Source organism: Aythya ferina (assembly GCF_964211825.1).
Source record: "Aythya ferina genome assembly, chromosome: 20".
Lineage (NCBI taxonomy): Eukaryota > Metazoa > Chordata > Aves > Anseriformes > Anatidae > Aythya > Aythya ferina.
This window is the reverse complement of record NC_140318.1, coordinates 3,834,620-3,857,773: the sequence shown is the minus strand read 5'-3', so window position 1 is coordinate 3,857,773 and position 23,154 is coordinate 3,834,620. Positions and strand designations below refer to the sequence as shown.

Sequence of the window (23,154 nt, the reverse complement as noted above, 5' to 3'; positions counted from 1 at the left end):
TAGGGCACAAGCAGAGCAGAGGCTTGGCACAAAAAGGCACCTGCTCGGGGTCTTTTCACCAAGCAGGCACTGCGGTGGTGGGAGTCATGCTGCAGGACACAGCAGGGCGCAAACAGCTCCAGAAGATGTTGGATAAGAAGGTGGAAGAGGCACCGTCAGCAAGCAGGTACAAGAAGTGTCGGCCAATATTCCCAAACCTCCTCCCTGCCTCTTGCAGCTCACAGATGCTCCCTCCAGGGGTTGCAGCCTTCAAGCACCAGCACAGCCGCCCCTCTACCTATACCCTGGGGGTCCTACAGGAGCAAGGAGGGCGCTGAGAGAGGGGAGACGTAGCAAAAAGGAGCAGTGATGGGCTGGGGACTAGGTGGCCCCATTGCCCAAGGGAGAAGGACCCAGCTCTGGGTGGTGGCGGTCTCCCAGCACATTGCGAGGGGCAGCAGGGAGCAGGCACCATTTTGTGGTTTCGGGCTCAAATGCAAATCACTGGAGTGAGTCACAGGGATTTTTGCCTCTCTCCTGGAGGCCTTTCATTCATTCTTTTTGTCATTTCTGATAACCTGAAATATTAGTCAGCTGGACCGAAGCTGCACCCACCACCTCCAAAGGAAAACACGGCCCCAGCACCGAAGGTAAGCAGAGCGCAAACACAGCGGGGTCAGCTCCGAGCATTCACATCTCCCAAAGATTTCCAGACCCTGGAAAAAACAGGGAACAGCTTTTAAAATGATGAGATTTGCAAGAGAAAAAAGGAAGGAGAGGAAAAAAAGGAAGGAGAGTGGCTGGCTTGTTTTTATTTCCCTACTGGCTTTTGAGCCTGTAGGCCACTCTTACATCACGCTGCTGCGCTCCTCTCTGCTACGGCAAGGAAAGGAGCCCTGAAAGCAGCCAACCCCCTGCCAGCACTCTGCAGCCACACGGCTTCAAAAAATGAGGTTTTAAGGAACGAAGGAAGAGATGAGAGATGAGGCAAATGGTGGGAGCAGTGCCCTCCGAGCCCCTCTCCATCTGCAGCCACCCCAGTGGGCTACCAGGAGGGCTCTGGGGAGCACGGCACAGCCAGGTCTCTCTCGGCACTCAAGGAGGGTCCCAGCAAAGTGAAAAGACTTCCAGCACATCTCAGCAATTTCTCTCCGCTCCCAGAGGAAGGCTGTTTATTGGAAGCCATTTTCTGCATAAATAGCCTTTTCCTGCACTTCTCACAAACTCGGGCTAAAATCATTTCCTAGGCTTGAGGACGCCAAACCACAGCCTCCTAGATGAATGGGCAGAGCCTGACCTTATGCAGGACACCAAAGACATCCCTTAAATACCATCCAGAGCCCACCCGACTGTCCCAGAGATGCTCCTGAAGTTTCTCATCCCCTCCCCAGCAGCACTGGTACCAGCTCGGAGCTGCCACAGCCCCCCAGCTCCTCCTGAGCGTTTTTCCCTTGGGGGGTCTCAAAGCCCAGTTACCCCCCATGCAGCAAGCGTGGCCCCAGATCCCTGCTCAGCACACAAAGAGCAGGGAGCAGCCCAAAGGCAGCGTGTGCTACGAGCTAAACCTGCTTTATGCATGCCTTGAACAGTGTGCAAGGCAAACAGCAGAAATGGAGGCAGCTCTCCCACCTCACCCTAACGTGGGACACCGGGTCTGCTCCTGAGCTGGTGATGGGGACAGGCAGACACAGGGGCACAGCAGGATTTGGGGGGCTAAAGAGGAAAATAGCAGAGCTGTGGAGCTGCAGAGGCAGCGCTGCCCGGGGCAAGGACTGCAATGGGGACCCCTCTGCTCTCCCCATTTTGTAGCCCTGCACGGGGTCCCGCCAGGCTCCACTGCTCCTCCTGGACTGGGACAGGCTGAGCCTGGCAAGAAAACCTCCTGAAGACCACAGCAGGGTGCAAACCACCCTGCACGTGGCCTGACCTTCCCCAGCAGGGTCCTCACCCTGCCCTCCATGGGTAAGCAGCCCCCAGCCACCGCTGATATCCTTGAGCTTGGGGCAGGGAGCAGAGGAGGATTTGGAGAGGTCTCTGCTTGAAGCTGCTCAGGGGGTCAGAGGCAGATGGAGAGCAGCGCTCTGGAGCTGGACATAGGCAGGACACAGCCAACACCCAGTTCCTCGTGCTGGAACAGGAGGAACTCAGCTTCATACACCCCATGCGGGATGCCACAAGGGGACAAAGAGCCCCAGAGCCCTGCGTGGCTGCGGGAAATTGCCCCAAGCAGGGGCACGGCCCCAAGGGACAGAGCCACACGTGGCCAGGAGAAGCCAGGGAGCTCCAAAACCGTGATGGCACCGAGCCACCAGCTCCAACCATGCCACAGGGGCGACATCTCAACCCGGGGACTGCCACCCTGGCCGGGCACGGACGCATCCCCATGCGTGGCGTGGGGCAGGGGGCTTCGCACCGCCTCGCTCGCCGGCTCGGGGAAGCAAATACAAAGGCTGGGCTCCCCAGCCCTCGCTGATGGTCGACCTCTCCGTTGTCCTCGCTGCACGCCTGTCCCAGTTCCAGCAGCCGGTTGCTACAGCAACTGAGCTCTGACTAATCATTTGCGCAATGACCTTTTTTCCCCCCAGAGAGAGGGAGGGAGGGAGATGGAGAGGAGGGAGGGAGGGGAGGAGAGGCAAACCGAGTGGAGGTTAGCGAGAAAAAAAGCAGCCGGGGAGAAGGGGGTTTTTTTAGGAGATGCGAGATCTAGGGGGACAAAAGGGGGGAGGAAAAAAGGGGGGTGTTATGCGGGTGCCCCCATGCCCCAGCCGGCTCCGATGGGGAGAGCGGAGGGGGCCAAGCTGCGTGCCGGGGGGTGCAGCGTCTTGCTGGGGCTGTTTTCATGGTGAGGGGGTGGTGGAGGCAAAACGGGGCTCGAACACAACACATCCCTCCTCCTCCCCACCCCACACCCCCCCGCCAAGGGCCAAAAGTCAAGAATTTGGCTCCGCTGTTGAGTGCTCGCACAGGGCTGACGGTCAGCCCGCCTCGCGCGCCCCCGGCACAGCACCACAAGAGTGGGTGCAGCTCCGGGGGGCTACAAGGGGCTGAGCCCAGCCCCAAGCACCACACCAAGGGGCAGCAGGGCCAGACACTGCTGCTGGGCCACCAGATCCATCCAGCAAGAAACCTGAGCCCAGCTCCGGCCACCGGCACCGTGCCACCAGGAGGGGTTCGCTCCCTCCGCCGCCGATCTCAGCCGGGCGAGAGCAGGGTCAGGGCTGGCTCCGGCTTCACAGCTCGGTAAATAATGCACGAGCCTCTCTGCACAGCCCCGAGGAACACACGTGGGATCGCATCCGCCTGATTTTTGGGGGGGAGAAAGTTAGTTTAGGGGTTGCAGGGATCTCTGCTCCTCGCTGGCACGTCCCCAGGAGGCAGAAGTGGTGAGAGCAGGAGCGGTGGCAGGCGGGTGCTCACTGAGGGTGGATCGCTGTGCCACCAGCCCTGCGTTTCCACAGCAAAAGGATTTGTGCTTGTTTCCAGTGGGAGCAGAAAAAAGAGCCACATCTGACCTTGACCAAGCGCAGAGAGCTGAAGCCAGCGGAGATAGCCAGCAATGGAGATCCCCAGTGGCCGAGGGCTGAAATCTATGGAGATTCATGGGAGAATGGGTTGGCTGCTGGGGGGAAAAAAAATAAGAAAACGAGAATAGGGATTTTGAAGAAAACAAAATGTTTCTGTGGAGAGAGATTCCACAACTGGGAAAAAGCCTGACAAGCTCTGCAATACTGCGGGGTGAGTTGGCAAGTTTGGGGAATGAGGAGAGGAGGAGAGCTGGTGTGGCTGAGGAGCAAAGCAGGGGAAGGGCGAGCTGTGCCCGGGGTGCTGAGCACGCACCCCCATGCAGGAGCTTGAGGACACCCCGAAAATGCTGAGCTCTGCTCAGCACAGACCCAGAATTGCTCTGAGATGTTCTGGTGGCGTTGGCCAGCCTGTCCTTGCCCTTTTTGTGCTGAAAATGGACCCTTAGGGACGCTCAGACAAAATCCTTGCTCCAAACACCTCCAACGTTTGGCCCCAGAGCCAGAGCACGTTTGCTTTTTCGCTAAGGCTTGGCACCTACAGAAATTTCCCCCGCAGGATGTGACCCCAACCCTGGCAAAACCCACAGGGACTTCACAGAGGGCTCGGAGCACACCCATAGCAGTGCCAGCACTGCACGGTGCGCTGCAGGCAGCCACAGCTCGCTCCGCTGGAGCTCGAGCAGATCAAAGCCATGTCAAGCCCAACGCGATACGCGCTGCTGAACGGCAAGAGACAGAAACTCGGGCTTGGTGCTACACAACGCGGCCACACAGCTCCCAGATCGGGCCCAGGGCATGGAGACCCCCAGCTCATGCCTGCCTCCGAGCCACCTTGTAGCCAGGGGCCACCGCGAGACTGAAAGGCAGAGCGCAGAAATAAAACTGCTTGCCACCTCTTTTCGGTTAAATCCCTGCAGCTCGCAGAGCTCCACCAAGGACAATTATTTCCAGCGTGTGCCGTGCGTGAGCGCTGCAAGCAAGGCAGGGATGGAGTTTCATCACAGCCCGGCTTTGTGTGCAGGGCGAAGGAGGAGGAAAGAAAAAAAAAAAAAAAAAGGAACTTGGAACTCAAGGCCCCCCCGGCCTCACCCTGATCCCGAGGAGGCTCCGCTCTGCTCTTGCTCAACCCGACACCGAGAATGAGGAAGCGGAGGAGACAGGCGGGGGAGGCGGAGGAACGGTCAAGCTGAAGACAAACAGCCTCCACGCCGCGCCGCTGGGGAAGCTTGGCGAGCCAGAGGGCACGGGAGCAAAGGGCGCTCCCAGCAGAGCCCCCGGGCTCCTCGGGGTTGGGGTCCCCGTGGCACAGAGCTGGGGGTTTGATCCTGGTTTAGGTCTTCGGGTTTGTGGCGTCCAGCACCCGGAGACAGAAGGCCAGCACGGAGCTCGCCTTCCCAGGTGACAGCCGAGCCACCACCCGGTGCTGCCCTGTCCTAGCAGTGCACGGGGACACGGCAGCCGTGCCAAGCCGAGCTGTGCCATGCCAGCCAGAGCCAGCCCTCTGCCTTCCTTGCTTGGTTCTAGCCAGCAGCTCCCTCACTCACCTCTGCCCTCCTGAACGCCAGGAACCACAACCCCTCAATCGCTGCGAGCAGAAGTTAGCACAAAAAAATTAAACCCAGCCAGGCATGAGGCGTTCTTGGCAGCTGCTGGAGCCCGGGGCCCTTTCCCTTCCCCAAGCCCCTGGTCCCAGCAGCACTATCACCATCCCCATCCTCCCCATCTCGACACACAACTGGTCTCCCTCCTCATCTTGACCCCAAGAGAAAGAGAAATCCATCCCGGTGAGGTGAGCCCTGTGCACCCACAGCCCTGTTGGTTTGCTCTTCCACCTGGTAGGACAGCCAGGAGGTGCCTTGATCCTCTTAGAGGAAAAAAAAAAATATTGTAGCAAGGACGTCAAGGGACTTGCCTTCTAATCTCTCTGGGAGAAGCAAGAACGAGCCCACAGGGATGGGGACGGAGCTCGTTGCAGGTGCCCAAGCAGGACCATGGCTAGGCTCTGGGAAACCTACTCCAAAAGGTTTGCTGTTTTCCAAGAAGAGCAGCAAATCCCACGGGAAGGAGACCTTCAGGAGAGCCGAGGAGGCAACCAAACCCAGACAGGGACCAGACAGGAGAATGCAAACCCAGCAAAGCCCCTGGGGAAAGGAAACCCTGCAGAGCCCAGTGAAAAGAGGAGTTTTCTTTCCCCTCCCTGCAGCCATCCCAGTGCAGGAGTTGGGGTGAGGGTGCCGTCACCCTCTGCCTGTGCCAGCCAGGTACTTTTAGCCAGGAGCAGAGCCCGATGGCAGAGGTGCCGTGGGAAGGCAGACGAGCGCTGGGACCCGTGTGATTGCCCCCAGCAAGCGGCAAATCCTGCGAGTTTACACCCGGCTCGCATCTGACCCTGGGGGCATTCTGCATCCAGAGCATCCCTGGAAGGGAAAACCAGCTGCCAAGACGCAGGAGCTCCGCCTGCCCAGAGTTTGCATTTCCAATTTGGCTGGGAAACTAGAAAAAAAAAATCAGACCTGGAAAGCCAATTCCCCCCAGAACATCCATCACCACCCCCAAAATACACCGGGCTCCAGCCCAGCAAGGTGCCAGGCTGGCTGTGGGTAGTGGGGGCACCATTTGCTGCAGCAGTGCCTCCATCGAGGGGCAGCTTTTTTGGAAGTGAGGCCGAGGGAATGGCAAATATGCCAGGATGGGGTCCGGGTGCACCTGCTCAACACCTTTTGAGTGACCCAAAAATGAGCAAACCCATCCCTACAGCCCCATCCGCGGGACCAGGCGAGGAGTGAGCCCCTCTTAGCAACAGCACCAGATTTAAATAAATAAATGTAATTCTGCTGAGAGGGGGAAAAAAAATAAAAGGAATAAAGGATGTGCCTCTCCAGCTCCTCCTCCCCTCCCAGAAACCTGTGTGCTATGCAAATATATGCAAACGAGACATGGAAGGGGGGGATGAAACTGGCTGTCTAAACCAGCATGGTTTTAGACTGGGAAGCGTTGGAAGCAGCTCGGTGGAAAGTTGAGGCAGAAATAGCTGCAGCAGGAGAGGGACAGGCGGTGACGACTGGAGGGTGCGTGTCCCAAAACGCCTCCGGCAGCGGGATCAGCTCTCGCAGCAGCAGCCCCAATCCTCCCTCTCGACACCCCATTCCTGCAGCCGATGCTAAAGTGCTCGCAAAATCCCTCTTTCCCTTCATCTAGGAAAAAAAATAAAGCAGAAAGCTCGCTTTGCTGCTGCTTATGATTCCCAACGCACCCAGCAAGGGATGGCAGAAAGCACCGCAGCGCCTGCGAGCCCTTTGCCACCGCGGTGCCCGGTGCTGAGCAGGGGCTGGGGACCACGGGGTCACGCTCTGCAGGGTGGGCGCTCGCCCCGGGGACTGCTGGAGGAGCGACACCTTTCCTACATGAAGAATGGGATCGTGTGAATTCCGGCTCATTTGTTCCAGGCAATTTATCCACCCCGGTATTGCCTTGTTTGGTAACATTTTCTCAAGGGGGTTCTGCCGAGAAGCAGGTGAAATCTAGAAAGTCTGAAGGCTTCGGGGTGTAAACACCATTTGCCTGAGCGATGCTGCTCACGTTGATAGTCAACGCCTGAGCATTTTTACTCAGAAACAGGAGGATTTTTTTTTTTGGATGTTAAACATGCTCTGCTTGAGAACAGACCTGGCTGAAGCAGTAGCACTTTTCTTCCTTTTGAATCAGCCTAGATTTTTTTTTTTTAATTTATTTTTTTTCACAGAAATAGCTGAGATGTTCTGAACTCAGTGGAAAGTTTCTGATAAAGTGCCAAGTGCCCGGGCAGCCCTGGACCATGGCAGCCTCGTGTCGGTCAGTGTGTGATTTCTGCCAGCACTCACAGGCTGCAGCATGAAGGTGCTCCCAAAACCCAGCCCCAACGTCAGGATGGAGGGGACAGAGCAGCAGAGAGGGGCTGGTTCCAGGCTAGGGTTAGAGCACTCTCTATCAGCCCCAAGGCTGATATTTGATGCGTATATGGGGCGAGAACAAAGCATCTCTGGCTGTTCCCTATGTTTTTCCATCCTTCCATCCACCCTTTTTGCCATATTTCCCCGGCACCTCTTGGGGAGCCGCTCCAGCACCCTGAGAAGGATGCATTTCAACACATGCACTTTTACCAACCAGAACGGTGCTAAACAAGCCTACAGAGCATGCAACAGCGGGTGCCAACAGCATTTTGTGACCTGTAAAAAATTACAGCCACCCCCAGACCCCAAAGAGAAAGGTACCACGAGGATGTCATGGATGAGTTCCTGGGGAAGGGGAGCGAGCTGCTGCTCACTGCCCCCTCCCCAGCTCCTGCTTCCCACCCAGCAGCCACCGATTTCCCCCCAGCCACACAGCAAAGCCCTGCACAGAGCTCCCTGCAGGTTGCACGGCACAAGCAGGTCTGGGGGCAGACTTCTCAGCAAATCACATCACCCTAAAACAACAACAAAAAAAACACAACACCAAGATCGACCCCACGGCTCCGCAGACGGTTGTATGCAAAGGGTTACATGGGGGTGGGAGTTATCGCCCTTTCTCTCAGAGGCTAAAACCAACCCCATAAACCTGAGGAATAAAAGGTGCAGACTAGCTGGGATTTCAAATTCTGTGATTAAGGACGGAGGCAATTTTTCCCCTCCCCGGGCTGCTGGAGCACGCAGCGGATGAGGCCAGCTTTCCGCGCGCTGCCAGCAGCTGCGATATGCGCCTCTGCCGTCACCAAGCAGAGAGATTATTCCCTGGATCTCCCAGGCTGTTTATCGGGAACGTTCGCTGCTGCGGCCCTTAAAGCAGCTTAAACACCAAAATTAAAAAGTAATGATAATCAAAAAATCACTTCCTGAACCTAAGAAGGAAAGGGAAGGGGAGGTTAGAGCACCTGGGAGATGAGTTGGGGTCTTAAAACAGCCCTGGGCAGTGCTAGGAAGCCAGCAGGGAGGTTTGGGGGGGATAAAGTTGGCCATGCCCACACGCACACATCTCCTTCAGCAGCAAATTTTGGAAGAGAGTACCCAAGGAAGAGGCACAGGGCAGTGCCCCTTCGCCACGCAGGGCTGGGGAGGCAGCAGCACACGGCAGGGATAACAAACTGCATGAGAGCTGGGAGCTGGGGACTGCACTGGAAGAGAAGCCACGAGGTCTGATTTCCTCGGGCATCCGGAGCCTTTGAAGATCAGAAAGCAGCCGAGTGCAAGGCAGGCTTTCAAGCTGCCAGCACGGGTTGGTGGTGGGCCTGGGACTCCCTGGGGAGCCAAAGATGCAGGATCCCAGCGGCTGGGTCCGATCCTGCCTCCCTGCCACACATGGGCAGAGGGGGAACAGCTCTGTTGTCATCACAGGAGCTCATCCTCCCTGGGTCATTAATTAGGACATGGGTGCGAGCTCAGGAGCACCCAGCTGGTTGCTCAGAGCTGGCTGGGTGCTCGCTGGTGTTGGATCGCCCCAGCACAACCCCCTGCTCCCTGTCCCCTTGCGGCTTCTGTTGGGAAAACTTCCCATGCTGGAGGTGGGTACAGCCCTGGGGACTGCAGCTGGGACCCCCAGGAGCATCCCCTTTGGATGGAGGGCTCCTGCCCTGCTTTGGAGGCAGAGTGGGAGCCTCCAAACCTTCCTCTCCCCTAAAACTCAGGACGAGAGAGACCCTTCCTGGGGCTTCTGGCAGGCAGGGAACATCCCAGCCACTTGCATGAAAGGTTAAGACCACTTTCCAATTAGAGAGGCAGGAGCCATCGCAATAAAGCTCTTCTGAGGGGATATTAATCAGGGCATCTTCCTCTTGCGGAAATGCAAATCAGCCAAATGGAAATGGGAGTGATTAGAGCCAGTGATTAACGTGGGCACCTCGATCCCTGCTCTCGGCATGGACACAGGGGTGGAGGAAAACTGCCCCGAGACCCCACCTGGGAGAGCTCAGCAGCAATCCCCGGGTCAGTGCCTAATGCCCCCAGTCCCCCCAAGCTCTCCAGCTGGCTGCAGGCTTTTGGACCCTCCTCTCCCAGCCAAGAGCAGCAGTGGTCTCATGGGGAGCTGCTCAGCAAGGGCACGGGAGGCTGGAGGAGACGTGGGTGAGGGACCTGGCAGGAGGGAGAGCAAAAGGAGGAGCGAAGCAATGGAAAAATGGGCTGGAAGAAAGGCAACGAGGAAAGGGGCCAAAAGTGGTGGCCCCACTTCTCCCTCCCCTGCCCGGAGAAGTGCAGCACCGAGGCCGGAGCCGGCTCTGCTCCTCGCGGCAGGAGGCATTAGATCCAGCTGAGCTGCTTCAACGCAGCATGCATGTAAATCAGCCGGACAGGCAGAGAGGAGAAAAACAAGGGGGATGAGATAAGAGGATGGAGAGAGAGAGAGAGAGGCAAGGGGAGGAGGAGAGGGAGAGAAAAAAGGGGAGGGAAGGAGAGGAGCAGGTGTGGAGAGAGAGAAGCAGAGAGGGCAAAGGGAGGAGGAGGGCAGGGAGAGGGGCACAGGGAGCCATGGGCAGGGGCTCCCAGCACTCCAGGGGGTGCACAGGGTGCCCACATGTGGCCAGGCCACGATGACCATGTGCAGTGACACCCCTCCTGCACCCTGCAGCACCGCCACCGAGCCCACTGCCACCTCCACCCATGTCCTTCCCAAAGGTTTGGGGGTCCCCAAGCACCACAGCACGCTTTTGCAGCCACGAGGGGAGATTTTGGCACCCAGTCACGTTGCCAAGCAAGCAGCCAGAGTGCCATCCTATAATCCCTCCTGGAAATGTGATTCCCCTGAGTCACCTGCCCTGAAACCTGATGTGCATTTATTATGGACGAGTTGGTGGGCACCAGCCTGGAGGTGACTGCACCTGGGGGGGGTGAAGTAACTGAGACACATCGCTCATTTAAGTCAGCAATATCTTGCAAAGCACACTGGCTGCTGAAAAACAACAGCCTGGCACCGTCCCTTTCAGGCAGGGAACTCAAAGGCAAAATATTATTATTATTTTAAACCCCTGCGTTGAGGATCAGCAGCTTCATGAGAAGTTCTCATAACTGGGCAGGACACAACGCTCGCCTGACATCAACACGCACCAAGCAACCAACGCTGATGCAAATACCACCTGCTGTAATCATGACATCACCCCTAATTGTATAACAAGCAAGGATGACACCAGGCGTGGAGTCCTGACATCACCAGCAGAGCTGGAAAAAGGTCCGGAACAGGATGATCAAAAAACACGAGTCCACAGGAGGAAGACCTCAGCCTGGAAAACAAGCAGCCAGCGAGGCATGTTTGTGGCCTCAAGAAGGTGAACCAAGATTGATTGCTCGCTGCATCTCCCAATAAAAGAATTAGGAGGCATCCAATAACATTAAGAGGCAGCGGGTTCAACAGACACAAGAGGAGACGGTTCTTCACGTGATACGTGGTTAAGCAGTGGAAGCCCTTGCCACAGCTCTCTGGGGATGATTAAAGCTTATGTGTTTACAAAAATCAACTAGACAAATTCATGGGAAATCCATTGAGGAGTATTAGAGACAAAACGCCACTCCGGCTGGGGAAGTCCCCGAGCTGCCACGTGCTCGGGAGGCACTTTGAGCCTGGCTCTGCTCCTCGCACCACGCTGAAGATCACAGGTGCCATCTCCAAGCCCAGTCACTGCTGTCAGTGCCTCCTGCATCACACCCTGGGTGATCCCCCAACCCCAACACCCCTCTATTTCATTTCCAGCCCCATCTCAGGAGGCACAGAGCCCCCAAAACCGGTGTTGTCGTCATTGCCACTGCTCTTATAGAACAGCCCTGGGTTTTACGCCAGGTAGTAAAAAACCACCCAGCCCAGCACCAGCTCACAGTGCCAAAAGCTGCTCCCAAGGCCTCCAGCCCCGCTCCATCCCCTGGGACCCCAGACTCCCTCTTCCCCACGAGCAGCACCCACAGAGGCAGGCGCGCAGAGCCCACGCACGTAGCCACCCCAATTAAAGCCGAGCGCATCGCAACGGGGCCTGGCAGCGCTGCATTTATCAGCCTGCCTGGAAGGGGCTTGTGCAAGCTGTCCCCCTGGCTGACGGATTAGACAGCAGACAATTAGGTTTCAGGCACACACACACGCACACACACACACGCAAGCACACGCACACAAATCCTTTTCTCCATCCATCTGCACGGCCGAGGCGGCTGAGCACAGCTGTGCGGCTGTCCGGTGCTTCTGACGCTGCGTGCGGCTGAATAAGAAAGAGCCCCCGCGCCTCGGCTTTCAGCGGCCGCTCGCAAAATGAGCGAGAGGTCCCCAAAGAGATGACACAATCGCAATGGAAATGATTAACCCTTCCCGGGCTGGCTTCACCGCCTCCTCCCCGCTCCAGCCCGGCCGCACGCTGCTCCCGCTCGTTGGGTTTCAAGGACGAAGCCGGAGCAACTTAGTGCTCAGGCAGCTCAACCATCACTGAAAACGAGTGTCCTCCTGAAATCACATCTCACAGCCTCAGCCTGGGCTATTGGGGATCATTTTAGGCACATCTCATCACCAGGAGGTCCCCGGCTCCGCTAAGCAGGGATTGTCTCAACACACGCAGCACTTCTGCGAGCATCCCACCAAAACATCCCTCTCGGCACCCGAGAGCAGAAGCTTCGATTGCTACATCCAGATCCTAGGCACAACGAAAGCCGGTGGTGCTCCTCAGATCATCCCTTCTGAGGGCTATTCAGAACAATAACTCAATAGCAGGCAAATTAATTGAAACATTACATGGCTAAGAGAGGAACGGAGCAAACTGGGGGCTTCTGAAAGGTGAGGCATGCACGTCTGCTCTGGGAGATGATTTCTGATGGAATCAACAAAACAATGGATAAAGGGAACGCAGTAGATATAATTTACTGGGATTATCCTAAAGCCTTTAATAAAATCCCACATGAGATGCTATTAAGGAACCCAGGCATTACTGGGCGAGATGCAAAGTGCTGCCGAGGAGCAGGACAGAAAGAAGGGCCAGAGAACGGGCAGGTAATGCCCCTGTCTGGAGGGAGGTCAGGAAAACCTTGATCCTCACCCAGCTGCCCACTCCCTGAGAGGGTCTGTCTGAAATGGTCTGTCCCTGCTGCCTGTCCTCCCATGTTAGCCAGGGCAGCAGGGCATTGAGCAGCTCCATTCTGCTGTCGCTCACACATCCTTGAGGTTAGATAAGCTGAACATGACACCAAGAAGGACTGTGTCAGCCCCTGGCCTCGCACTCACAACCCTTGATCTCCCCCGTGTCCTTCCAAGCAGTCTTTCATCTGCCCATCTGGAGAGGAGAAAGCCCAAGGAGAGACATCTCACATCCTTCATTAGGTAGGGGATATGCAGGGGAGGGAGGATCCTCCAGAAATGCCACTCAGCTGCACCTAAAGCTTCCTGAAAACACCTCATTTTAATTTTTCTTGTAGCTTTGAGGAAAGGGAGATCAGGTCAGAAGAGCCATCTCAGTGCATGGTACCCCTATCAGAGGCATCTCCAAGACAAGTGCCCAGGTAGAACCAACCAAAAGGACAACTCAGCCCATGCCTCAAATCAGTGAGCAATTTTCTGTGTTTCATTTACAAAAACAACATAGATATCAGCCCTAGTGTTACAAGATACATCACCCACTAAGGTAGGGAACTCTCCAGATGCACTGGGGAACATCCAAATGTTTGCCAAGGAAGCCTGCTGCTCTCTGAGCTCTGAATATTATTAGGAACACAACACCGGACACGTGAGGATGGCCCCAGCCTCACAGAGCACATCACACAGGAATTTAGGACTGGCTGGAGGCTGCCAGTTCATTGCCTGAGAGCAGCCAGGTCATGCAGACAGTTCTGCCCCATCTCCAAACCTGCTGGCTTCCTCAAATGCTCCAATGGGGCTGGACAAGATCCTCATCCCCGCCTCCAGCTCCTCACTTCTCACCCTGAACTTACTCCTGGGCAGTTCAGAGCCACTTGGTTGCACACCAACAAGACCTGTACAAGATCTGTCTGTGAATCAGCTCATCTCTCACCCCATGTCCTGTGGTCTACCTGCTTCTCAAAACCAAGTCTGCAGAGTCCCAGGACATGGACCACTCGCTGCTGCTCCTTGGGGACTTGACCACCATCTCTTGAACCAATCCATAAATCACCCCTTCAGATTTACCAAGGACCTCTACATTTCCCTCTGCAGCACTAAGCATGGTGTCAGGGAGAATTTTCTGATAACTACACTACATTTTCCTCCCTTTCTCTTATCCCATTACCCATATCCCTTAGACCACTCTAAATAATTACTCAGCCGGGTGTTTATGACCTTCAGATATTTGCCCAGACCCAGTTTTAGGTGAACTCTTAGCCGAGCTACACTTAATATTTAGACTGCACAGAGAAATGCTCATGTTCAAAGTACTTCCAGGACAAGAGGAGGGGAGAAAAGGGGCAGAAAGCAGCTTCCCAGGCACTGCTGTGCAGGTTGGGAAACTGAGGCATGGGGAAGCACCCACAGATTGATCCCCCATCCTACCACCTCCAGACCCCCAGGACACTGGCCAGAAAGCACGTAAGACCAGGGGATTTGATAAAAAATGGTGGTTATGCAAAGTTTACTACAGGTTTGAGGCCTTTCTTCAACCTCAGGCAGCTTTCTGCTTCCTCAGCCATGGAATACTTTCCTGTGAAGAATCCCAACGCCTGGAAACCTCAACTGTGTGCTTCCCCCTCCTTAGTCTGGGAAAAGGGATGAAGGAGCTGTCTGTATGGGGTGGTTTGCATGGGGCTGGGAGGTCAGAGGCTCTGCCCCCACGCTTCCAGCTGCATCTAAACACCCCCAGCCACCTCCTTTGCAATGAAGAGCTGGGTTGTATGGAAAAAAAACATAAACACATTGGAAATCACAGGCAGCAACTGTCGGTGCAGCTCATGAGGAGCCAGCCTCCAAAACAACAGCTACAGAGCTTTCCTTTGTGCCAGGAACATCACCGGCACAGGCATAAACACATGGTGGAAGCCAGGCAGGGAGGGAAGGGCTCCATGTCCCTTCCCAGCCCCCCAGGACAAACACCTCTCCTCCAACAGCCCAGGCAGAGCCAGACAGCAGGACTTCAGAGGGTGGCATTAAAGAATGAGTGCCTATGGAGAGCTCAGCTTGGGCTGGTTATCACACAGCTTCGGCTTCCTGGTGTTTTAGGTCACGTTTTCCTTCTGCTAGAAGAATTGCAAAGCCTACCTTCAGCTTTTTTAATTCAAGCTGAGACCTCATGACCACCAGACTGCATGAGCTGGGGCTTTAAAGGCAGCGTTTGCCGCTGAATAAACAAAGGGAAGAGGTGGGTGCCACGGGTCCCTGGGCAAGCCCCCAGCCCCACACAAGGATTCTCCCCAGTGCAGACCTTGGCCGAGCCCACAGGCAGCCCGGGTTTCTGTTCCTGAGAGCTTGGCCTCGACGGTTGGTCCCCATCTACACCCTGCGAGAGGCCCGGGGTTGACTCACGGAGGGGAAATGACTCGTCGTGGTTACAAAGCACCACTTGGCCAAAAAGGAAAGCGATCTGGCATGCGAAACAGAAGCTCCTTCCTCCCGTAAAAGCCAGGCATCACCTTTCAGGAGCCGACAGACGAGGCAGCCCAGCCCGCACACCATCTGGATAACGAGCCTTGGATCCTCCACACCGCGAGTTTCTCGGCTCAGTCACCAAAACCTCTCCTGGCGAGTTCCCAGTCCAGCGATGGAGACAAAGGGCTCTTGTGGGGCTTCTTGGGGAAGACAGGGAAAGGCGTTTCCACCAAGCTTGTGACAGCCCAGGGATCTCCACATCCAGCTCTCAGCCCTCCAACATCTAACCCCAAACCTGTTCAGGTCTTCCCTGGGGGGACAGGGCTGCCCCCAGACCCTTAGCCCCAAAGGGAACTGCTTTGGCCGCATCCAGCCCTACAGAAGAGCATCCTCCACTCGCTCCCTTCAGCCCCAAAACTGCAGAGAAACAACTCAGCACCTCCTTGATGTCTCCAGCTCCTCAGGGAGGAAAACCGAATAGGAGGGAGGGAAAACTGAAAGAGAGGAGGGAAGCCAGGAGTGGGGCAGGGGAGCGGGGGCCTGGCTATGGGCCCTGCAGGCCTCACCCCACACCAGGCGATTTTCTGCCTTCCCTCTTCCTCATCACATCGCCATGGCAACCCATCAGCCCGAGCAGCTCTGCTCCAGCTCCACTTCCCTCCCCATGGAGGTTTTGGGGGGCTTTTTCCCCCCTCTTCAACCTCCCATCCTTCTTCTCACCCTAATTTTCCTCCCCATGCCCACCTCAGCCCCCATCCCCAGAGGCTCCCAGCTCCAAGCGAGGATTTACAGGGGTGCTCATCATCCCCCTCATGCAGCAGGGTTTGGGGGGACATTTCCAGGACCCCCAACCCCATTAAAGGGAGAGGGCAGTGGATGGAGCACCCATGGAGCAGCAGCAGGGGCACAGCTCTTATCTCCAGCCCCAGGGGCTCCAAGCACCTCCCCATCACAAAGGGGACACACAAAGCATTTGGGCAGCACCCATGGGAGCAGTGCTGCAGGCCTCAGCCAGAGGAAGCCCCAGGGAGCAGGGTGACAGACCCTACCTGCTGGGGAGGAGTTGGGTAAGGGTAAAATTATTAGGTAAAATCCTCCTGCCACGGGGGTACGTCAGTGCCAAAGGGTCCCTTTCTAGCCCTGTTTTCCAGAACCAGTAATCAGAGAAGGCTAAATGTGTCATTAAAATGTTAGCTGAGCCAGAACCACAGGTAAGCCTGTGTTTTTGTAATCAAATAGAGAGAGAGAGAAACGTAACAAAAGTCAAAATGGCCATGGAAGATGCAGAGGAGCTGGAAGGAGAGGGCACAGCAGGAAGAAGAAAGGCTCCTGGGCTCAGCTCAGACACATCCAGGAGCAATAACAGAGAGCCACGAGGAAGAGGGGGTGTTGGGAGCACCCCCCAGCATTAGGTGCTTTCTTCCACTTACTATCACAGCTTTCCTTTTGTTCTTTGAAAGCCCCAGCATTAAATAATGAGCAAAATCCCTGGCCACATGAGAGCCCAACTTTGGGGAGACCAGATTCATCCCCAAAGTACAATCTCATCTTCCATGCCTAGCATTTGGTCCTGCTGAGAGCCAGGCGGGCGCATCCCCACAGCTCACACATCCCCGAGCCTGCCAGCTCCTCAACAGGACAGCAGAGCTCCTCTGGTTTGTTTCGCATTGTTTTTGGTGCTTGCAAAATAGCTGTGGCTGGAAACAGAGGCTGGGTTAATCTGACCCTGTCATACACATCAGATGTGCAGCAGAAACAGCCCTCCAGTAAATGTTACCACGCTGTTTGTGGAGGCTTTTTTTTTTTCTTTTTTATAGCAGACATCTGCAGCAGGAGAAAAGGGATGGAGCAGAGAGAGGACTCAGAAGGGACCGCAATTCTCCCAAAAGCTGAACCCCAGTGGCTTGAAGCTCCCTGGCCCCAAGCCCCAATTTGCTCTGCCCAAAAGCAAGGCAGAGGGGAGCAGCCCAGGCTCAGGGCCATGCAGCACAAGCCCCTTGCACACAGTTATCCCCGCGCACGTCCGCACCAAGCTCGAGGTCTCTTTATGCGCAGAATCACGCCGCCTTAACTTAAGGTGCAATTTTGCAACCGCTGCAGACACTTGCTCTTGAAGCCGAGCTCCTTTCAATGTGGTCTAAGTCAATTAGGAGCAGGTTGAAGCTGAAGGGAATTAAAGCATTCAGCCCCAAATACAAGTGCCTGCCTGGAGGAGAGGGGAGGGGAAGGCAGCTCTGCGCCACTTTTAGCTAATCCAGCGCAGTTCGACCAATATAAATCTGAGAACAGACAAGGCAGCATCCTTTTCTCCCTCCTCCTCCCTGTTCTCACTTCGCTCCCCCCTTCGTGCTTCCCCCATCCCCTCCCCGAAGACACTCCTGCTGTTCATCCTTCCCCGCGCGCAGCCCCCCCTCCGTGCCCACATGCGCGAGGGGGCCGCGAAGCAGTTGGAGAGCAAACTCCTGGCAGCGCCGAGGCATCGGACGTGCCGAGAGCCTGAGACAGCTCCGGAGCAGGGAGGCAAAGGAGTGGGATGGGCGAGAAGCAGGGGAACCGCGCGCAGCTTTAGGGTATAAGGAGGCAGGGGAGAGCGGCTGCTTCACGGCACCGAGCACATGCAGTCGGTGGGTTGTGCCCCCACACAGATCTGCCCCAACCCAGCATTTTTGAGGTGCTTTAAGCCCAAATTTTAAGGTGTTTAGAAGTCTGTAAGGAATTTTAATCAAGCAGGAGGATGCATTAATGTGGACGCCATGGGGTATTTTGAAAGTTTAAATGCCCCTGAAATACCACCTTCCCCTATCCCTCAAGGAGAGCCCTCAACCTCCCAGACTGACATTTGATTTTCCTCAGATCTTTAATTTCTCCTAGATCTCATCCAGCTATTCAGGTGTCAAATCCCTGGGAGGAGGATCGCTTCTTGACAGGGTCCCACTCAGCCCCACGCTGTGATGGCAGAGGGCAGGGGCAGCTCCTGCACACACCAGGAGCCAGCTCCAGCTGCCCTTTGCAGCTTCCCTCAGCAAGGGGAAGAGCACAAAGAGGATCAAACAGCCCCACACCTGGGCTCTTGGACCACACAGGGCTTCTCTGTGGCTGCAGAGCATCTTCATCCATCCCCTGCAGCCACGAGCGGGGCTTCCCCAGGAGGCTGGGAGAGAAGAGGATGAGGATGCCAGCAGCCTGACCCCACAGAGCTGCTCAGATGCAAAATTCCCACTGCAGGCCATGGGATGCTGAAAAGCTCAGTGCAGAGATACCTTCCATGCTCCGGCTGCTACCTGGGATTCGCACATGACACAAAGAGCCTGCACAGACAACACGCAGCCACAACAAAACCCCCCCGCACCCTGCTCCGCACCACAGGCTGAGCTGCAAAATCCTCATCCCTGGGTGCTCTTTGCAAAAGGGCAAAGGCACCAGCTATTTCCAGAGCTCCCTGCTGCAGGTTGAGCAGGAGCGCTGTGAAGCTGGTCTCCGTGGTTCACGGCATTGGCTGCTGCCAGCAAAGAAAAGGAGGAACTGTTGGGGAGAGCAGAACAAACACAGTGTGAGGATGATTAATTAGAAAAGCTGCCCGAGATGTGGGCTTTCTAGATAAACTTTGGGCCGTCCCTCCAGTCCTCATCAGTGCAAATGAAATGGGAGGACCTGGGGGACACCCTGGGCTCCCCTTTTGGGTTTATACCTGGATAACAGGGTAACGAGGCTGGCTCTCCTCAGCCCTGGTGTCCCCCAGCCCATGGCTGCAGCCTTTTTAGCATCCAGCAGCACCAGCTCAGACAAGGATGTGGGAGCTGAACCTGCTGTGCTTCTAAAGGAGGCATCACCAGAAAAAAAAACAACACAGTGTGGACAGACAAAGGAACCTACAGACACCTCTCCCCCTGTCTGCTTCCCCCCAGCAGACCCCATGGCCACCCCTGCTTGGTAACGAGGCTACACCCTGCATTTGCTCTGAGAGCATCCTTCAGCTGCTGCTTCCCTTTACATCCTGGGAGCAATGAGGAGAATTGAATAGATGGAGAAAATACGACATAGATACACACCAACTACCTGCTCTCAGTTCAGGGGGAGAAAGATCCAGAGCACAAAGCAGGGAACGACAGAATTGCACAAGGACACGAGGAGTGACGTGGAGCAGACGTGTGCTGAGGGCTGAAGAGGAAGGCTGGGCACACGGGGCACGAAGCCAGAGCCCATTCCTGGCTCTGCCACCAGCTCCCTCCCTGACCTTGGACAAGCTCCAGGGGCACCAGATATTCAGGCAACTTCTGCTCCTCTTTGGGCCCAGACCTCCCCAGGCTGGGTCTGCTTTGGCACACGGATCACAAAGCCCCACAGCTCCTCGTCCTTCTGGAAGGGCTTCTTCAAGGCTGCTCTCCTGCGACCCCATTTCCAGCTCATTTGTCAGAGGCACTTGGGTAGGAAGGAGATGCTGCTTCAGATCGGTGCTGGGGGAAAGTCCCTGTCCTCCGGAATGGCTTAGGGGAGCCCAGAAAAAGAAGCAAAAAGAAGAAAATCCACCCTTGAAACCAAACAAAAGCAGTGGGTGCTTGCAGATAGTCAGGGTGGATACAGGAGTCTCATTGTATCAAAGGAGGTCAAGCACTGGAAAATCCTTCTGAGCTGAGCTGCAGCAAGGCTTGAAAAGGACTTGGAGGGGACTCTGATTTCTCCCCAGTTCTCTGGGGTGCCTGGAGCCTAAAGCTGCCCCAGAACAGGCAACACCTCTGCTTTAAATGCTTGCACAGACACAAGGAGCTAAGAAAAAGCAGCAGAAGCACAGGGGCTGCGTGCTGCCCTCTGAGCCCCAGCACCCACTGGACCAGGCTGGCCTCTGCTCCCCTTCTTGCTGTCCCCAGCAGAGGTGCAGCTGTTGGCCAGCGCAGCTTTTTGGAGACCCTTTGGGTCAGGGCAACCAGGGCGAGCCGGCACCTAACCCTGCAACGTCAGCTCAGAGCTCCAGCCCTGACAGCAGCAACAAGGAGTGGAAAAATACAGAAAGGATCTCAGCAGAGCTCCCCGTTAAAGGGGCTCAGGCCACGCTTTGGACCCGATCTTCCACCTTTGGTCCTTTGTCTTGACAGCTGCAGCGTATCCACACACAGGGAGCAGATCCAAGCTGCAAACTTTGGGGAGGGGGAAGAAAAAAAAAAAAAAAGAGAGAAAAAAAGGAGAGAGGGAACGAGCAAGCGAGAGAGAGAGAGAGAGAGTGTCTGACTACAGCCCTAAGGGCTGTCACAACAGATAAAACCTCAGCCAGGCTTCGCAGTTTGAGCTCCTGCACGCTAATGCACAGCAGAGCTAAAAATACCGACGTGTGGAAAAGCAGAGGCTGCTGCTGCTGCGCTTGGAGCTGCTCGCAGGCTCCAGCTTCCCGGCCAGCTGCGTGCCCAAGGAGGGGGGAATGCAACCCCAGGCAGGGGTAGGGGCACCCAGGGGTGTCCCCAGCACGGCCACGGGGCTGGATGTGCCTGTCCGAGCCGTCTGATGGAAAGGGTTGGGTTTGTGCTGATGTGGAGCAAAATATCTGGGCCAGGCGCTTCTGCTCTGCAGGCAGGGAGGAGGAGAGGAGCGGCCTTGGGGAGAAGGCTCGATGTGCTGAGCGAGGGAAGGAAAGGACGGAGCCTGGGGTGGGGATGACGCAGGGAGGCTTTGCGGGATGGCAGAGGGACAGGACAAAGCCAGGGCCCTGTCCCTTGGGCTGGGAAGCGAGCGGTCCCAAAATCAGCCTCGTGTGATGTGGCAACGAGCTCCCGGCTGTGTCGCAAGCCCAGCTCCTGATTTATCGGGGCCGGCTTCCCTCCCGCAGTCGTTACCCTATCTGAGGCCGGGGAACGGGAACACACTTCACCATACACTTAAATTCAAGCACGCACTTCAAGTCTATTCTCCTCAATGGAACAGAAGGACATGCTTAAGGGCTAGCACGTGATGAGCTGCTTTCAGCAGAGGTCACTTCTCCGAGCCAGGGCCTCCAGGGGCCTCCTCATCCCAAATCTGGGGAGGACACCCGGGTGCTGTTGGGCTGCTACATCCCCGACCATGAATTCAGGCAAAACCCACTGCTCCTGGGGCTGATCCCCCTCCAAAAGGCGGATGTCCTGCTCCCTGGGGAAGGTTTGGGCTGACCCCAGCATCCAAAAACCACGGCCCCACAGAGCAGGGGGCACAGCAGCAGCTGAGAGCTGATGAGCTCCCCTAAAAGCAGCCAGCTCACAGGGGATCAGGATGCTTTTAGAAGCCATCTCCATGCTGAAGGCTCGGGTGGTCTCTCCCTCAGCTCAAGGATGGACAGATCACGTTTCTCACACCCTGTGCTCCAGCTCCATCCCACAAGCAGCTCAGGGGCACTTGGCCCCAAGACCCGGAGCCCAAACTCAGCTCAGAGGCACTGAAACAGAGCCTCCAAGCCCTCACCTGAGCACAACCACCACAGGCTCACCTTCCCCACCCAGCACCCCCATTTCAGCCCTGCTTTGTGCCTTCCACACTGGTGCTGACCCCCCTGCTGAGTTCACAGCCCAGTTAGCCCACATTTCACCCCATTTCTTTCCCACTCACAATAACATCCGCGACACAAAGTCCCCACAGGTCCGTTTCAAGCTGCACTATCAGCACATCCAGCTTTTTCATCACTGCCCCCTACAAGAGGCCAATTTATCTTTATCCCCAGAGGCTGTGCTCCCCTCCAGGCAGCGGCCGTGCCGTTCGCAGCCCCCCTGTGCTGTGCCACGTCCCCATCCAGGCACACGGCCAGGGAAGCAGGGACAGCCCCAGCCCCACAGCACCAATCCCCCAGGTCCCTCTGAGCCCGAATGGGAGATTTTCACCCTAGCAGAGCCAGCCAAATAGCAAGGCAGCTCCCGAATAACAGCCATTACTCAGATTAATTAATTGATGCTTCCACAGTGCATTGAGGGATTAAAAGAGGGAGAAGGGCGAAGGACGGGGCAAAACAACCCCAGGAGAAGTGCTGCATAAGCTCAGAGCATAAGCAGTGTGCAAGAAGAGAGGAGGGAGCTTTGTAGCACCGACAGCATCAGCATTTGGGGTTACCCCAGGAGGAGCTGATAGCAGCTGGGCCAGCCTTGCATTGGGGTCCTCTCTCTTTGAGCCTGGCACAACCCATCCCTACTGAGCATCAGGCACTCAAACACCAAAAAAAGTCAAAATTCAGGCTACTTTAAAAAAGAAAAAAATAAATAAAAATCAAATACTCACCAGCCAGCCCAGCCCCACACTTCCAGCATTTTAAGGACTCCTCCAGCCCTCTTTTTTTTACTGCACAGAAGCATATTCGTATATCTACACTAGATACATAAACCTTACACATCACCATCCTGTTATAACTCACTGCTGGCAAATAGCACAGCAATATCACAGGATGGTGCAAAGCCTTTTGACTTCACAAAGCCCAGCTCCCAGAGTCACAAAGTTAAGGAAGAAAAAAAAAAAATCCAGAGCCCACAACTCTTCTTTCATTAAAGAAAGAAATTCACAGCCCTTGTGGTTAGAGGCAAGAGGGTGAGAGTATGAGTCCTGAAAACATGGCTCCTGACCACACGAAGCAGAAAGCACATGGAAATCAAGATTTTTCACACAAGTCTTCCAGCACCCTTTTGATTTGGGTGCAGCAGCTGACATTACAATCACTTATTTGCTTATGCTTGAGGAGATGAAGAGGATAGCTCCAACAGAACAGCATTCACAGCCCAGACTGCTCCTCCAAGGACAGGGATGCTCACATCAAAGCCTAAGGATGAGCTGATCCCACCTAACAAGCAGCCCTATAGCCCAACCACCCAAAAAAACCCTTGGTCAAGCAAGGACCCCAGTGTGCTCCCACCCCTAGCTCCCAAAAAGCAGCCCCAGCTCCTACCTCTCTGCTGCTGAAGACCTTGGGCAGCTCTTAGCACTTCTGCCAAACCACCCCACAGCTTCCTCACCGACTTTTTAACTGAGAACCAACCCTTTAGGGGCTGTGCTGCCCCAGCTGCGGTCACTCGGGAAGGTCTCACCTCGTTAACACTAATTAAAGGGGTGGCTCAGCCAGCGGGGAAAGGGGCAGGGGGCTCTCACCTGGAGTGCTCAGTGCCAGGACCTGAATGCAGCTCCCCAGTTTTGGGGTCTGATGCCCTGAGTG

At 55.7% G+C, this 23,154-nt stretch overlaps 1 long non-coding RNA gene across 3 annotated transcripts; it reads right to left on the bottom strand.

The window, feature by feature from the left end:
- Positions 1-501: 501 nt before the first annotated feature.
- LOC311421716 lies at positions 502-22,942 on the bottom strand. 3 transcript variants are annotated; one of them, XR_014684977.1, is made up of 2 exons: positions 22,891-22,942; positions 502-695 (listed from the first exon to the last, which is right to left on the bottom strand). It is a non-coding gene; the product is annotated as an uncharacterized lncRNA (long non-coding RNA). The 3 variants fall into 3 exon arrangements; XR_014684978.1 differs by lacking the exon at positions 22,891-22,942 and adding an exon at positions 19,055-19,903; XR_014684979.1 differs by lacking the exon at positions 22,891-22,942 and adding an exon at positions 11,603-11,695.
- Between the last annotated feature and the right edge of the window lie 212 nt (positions 22,943-23,154).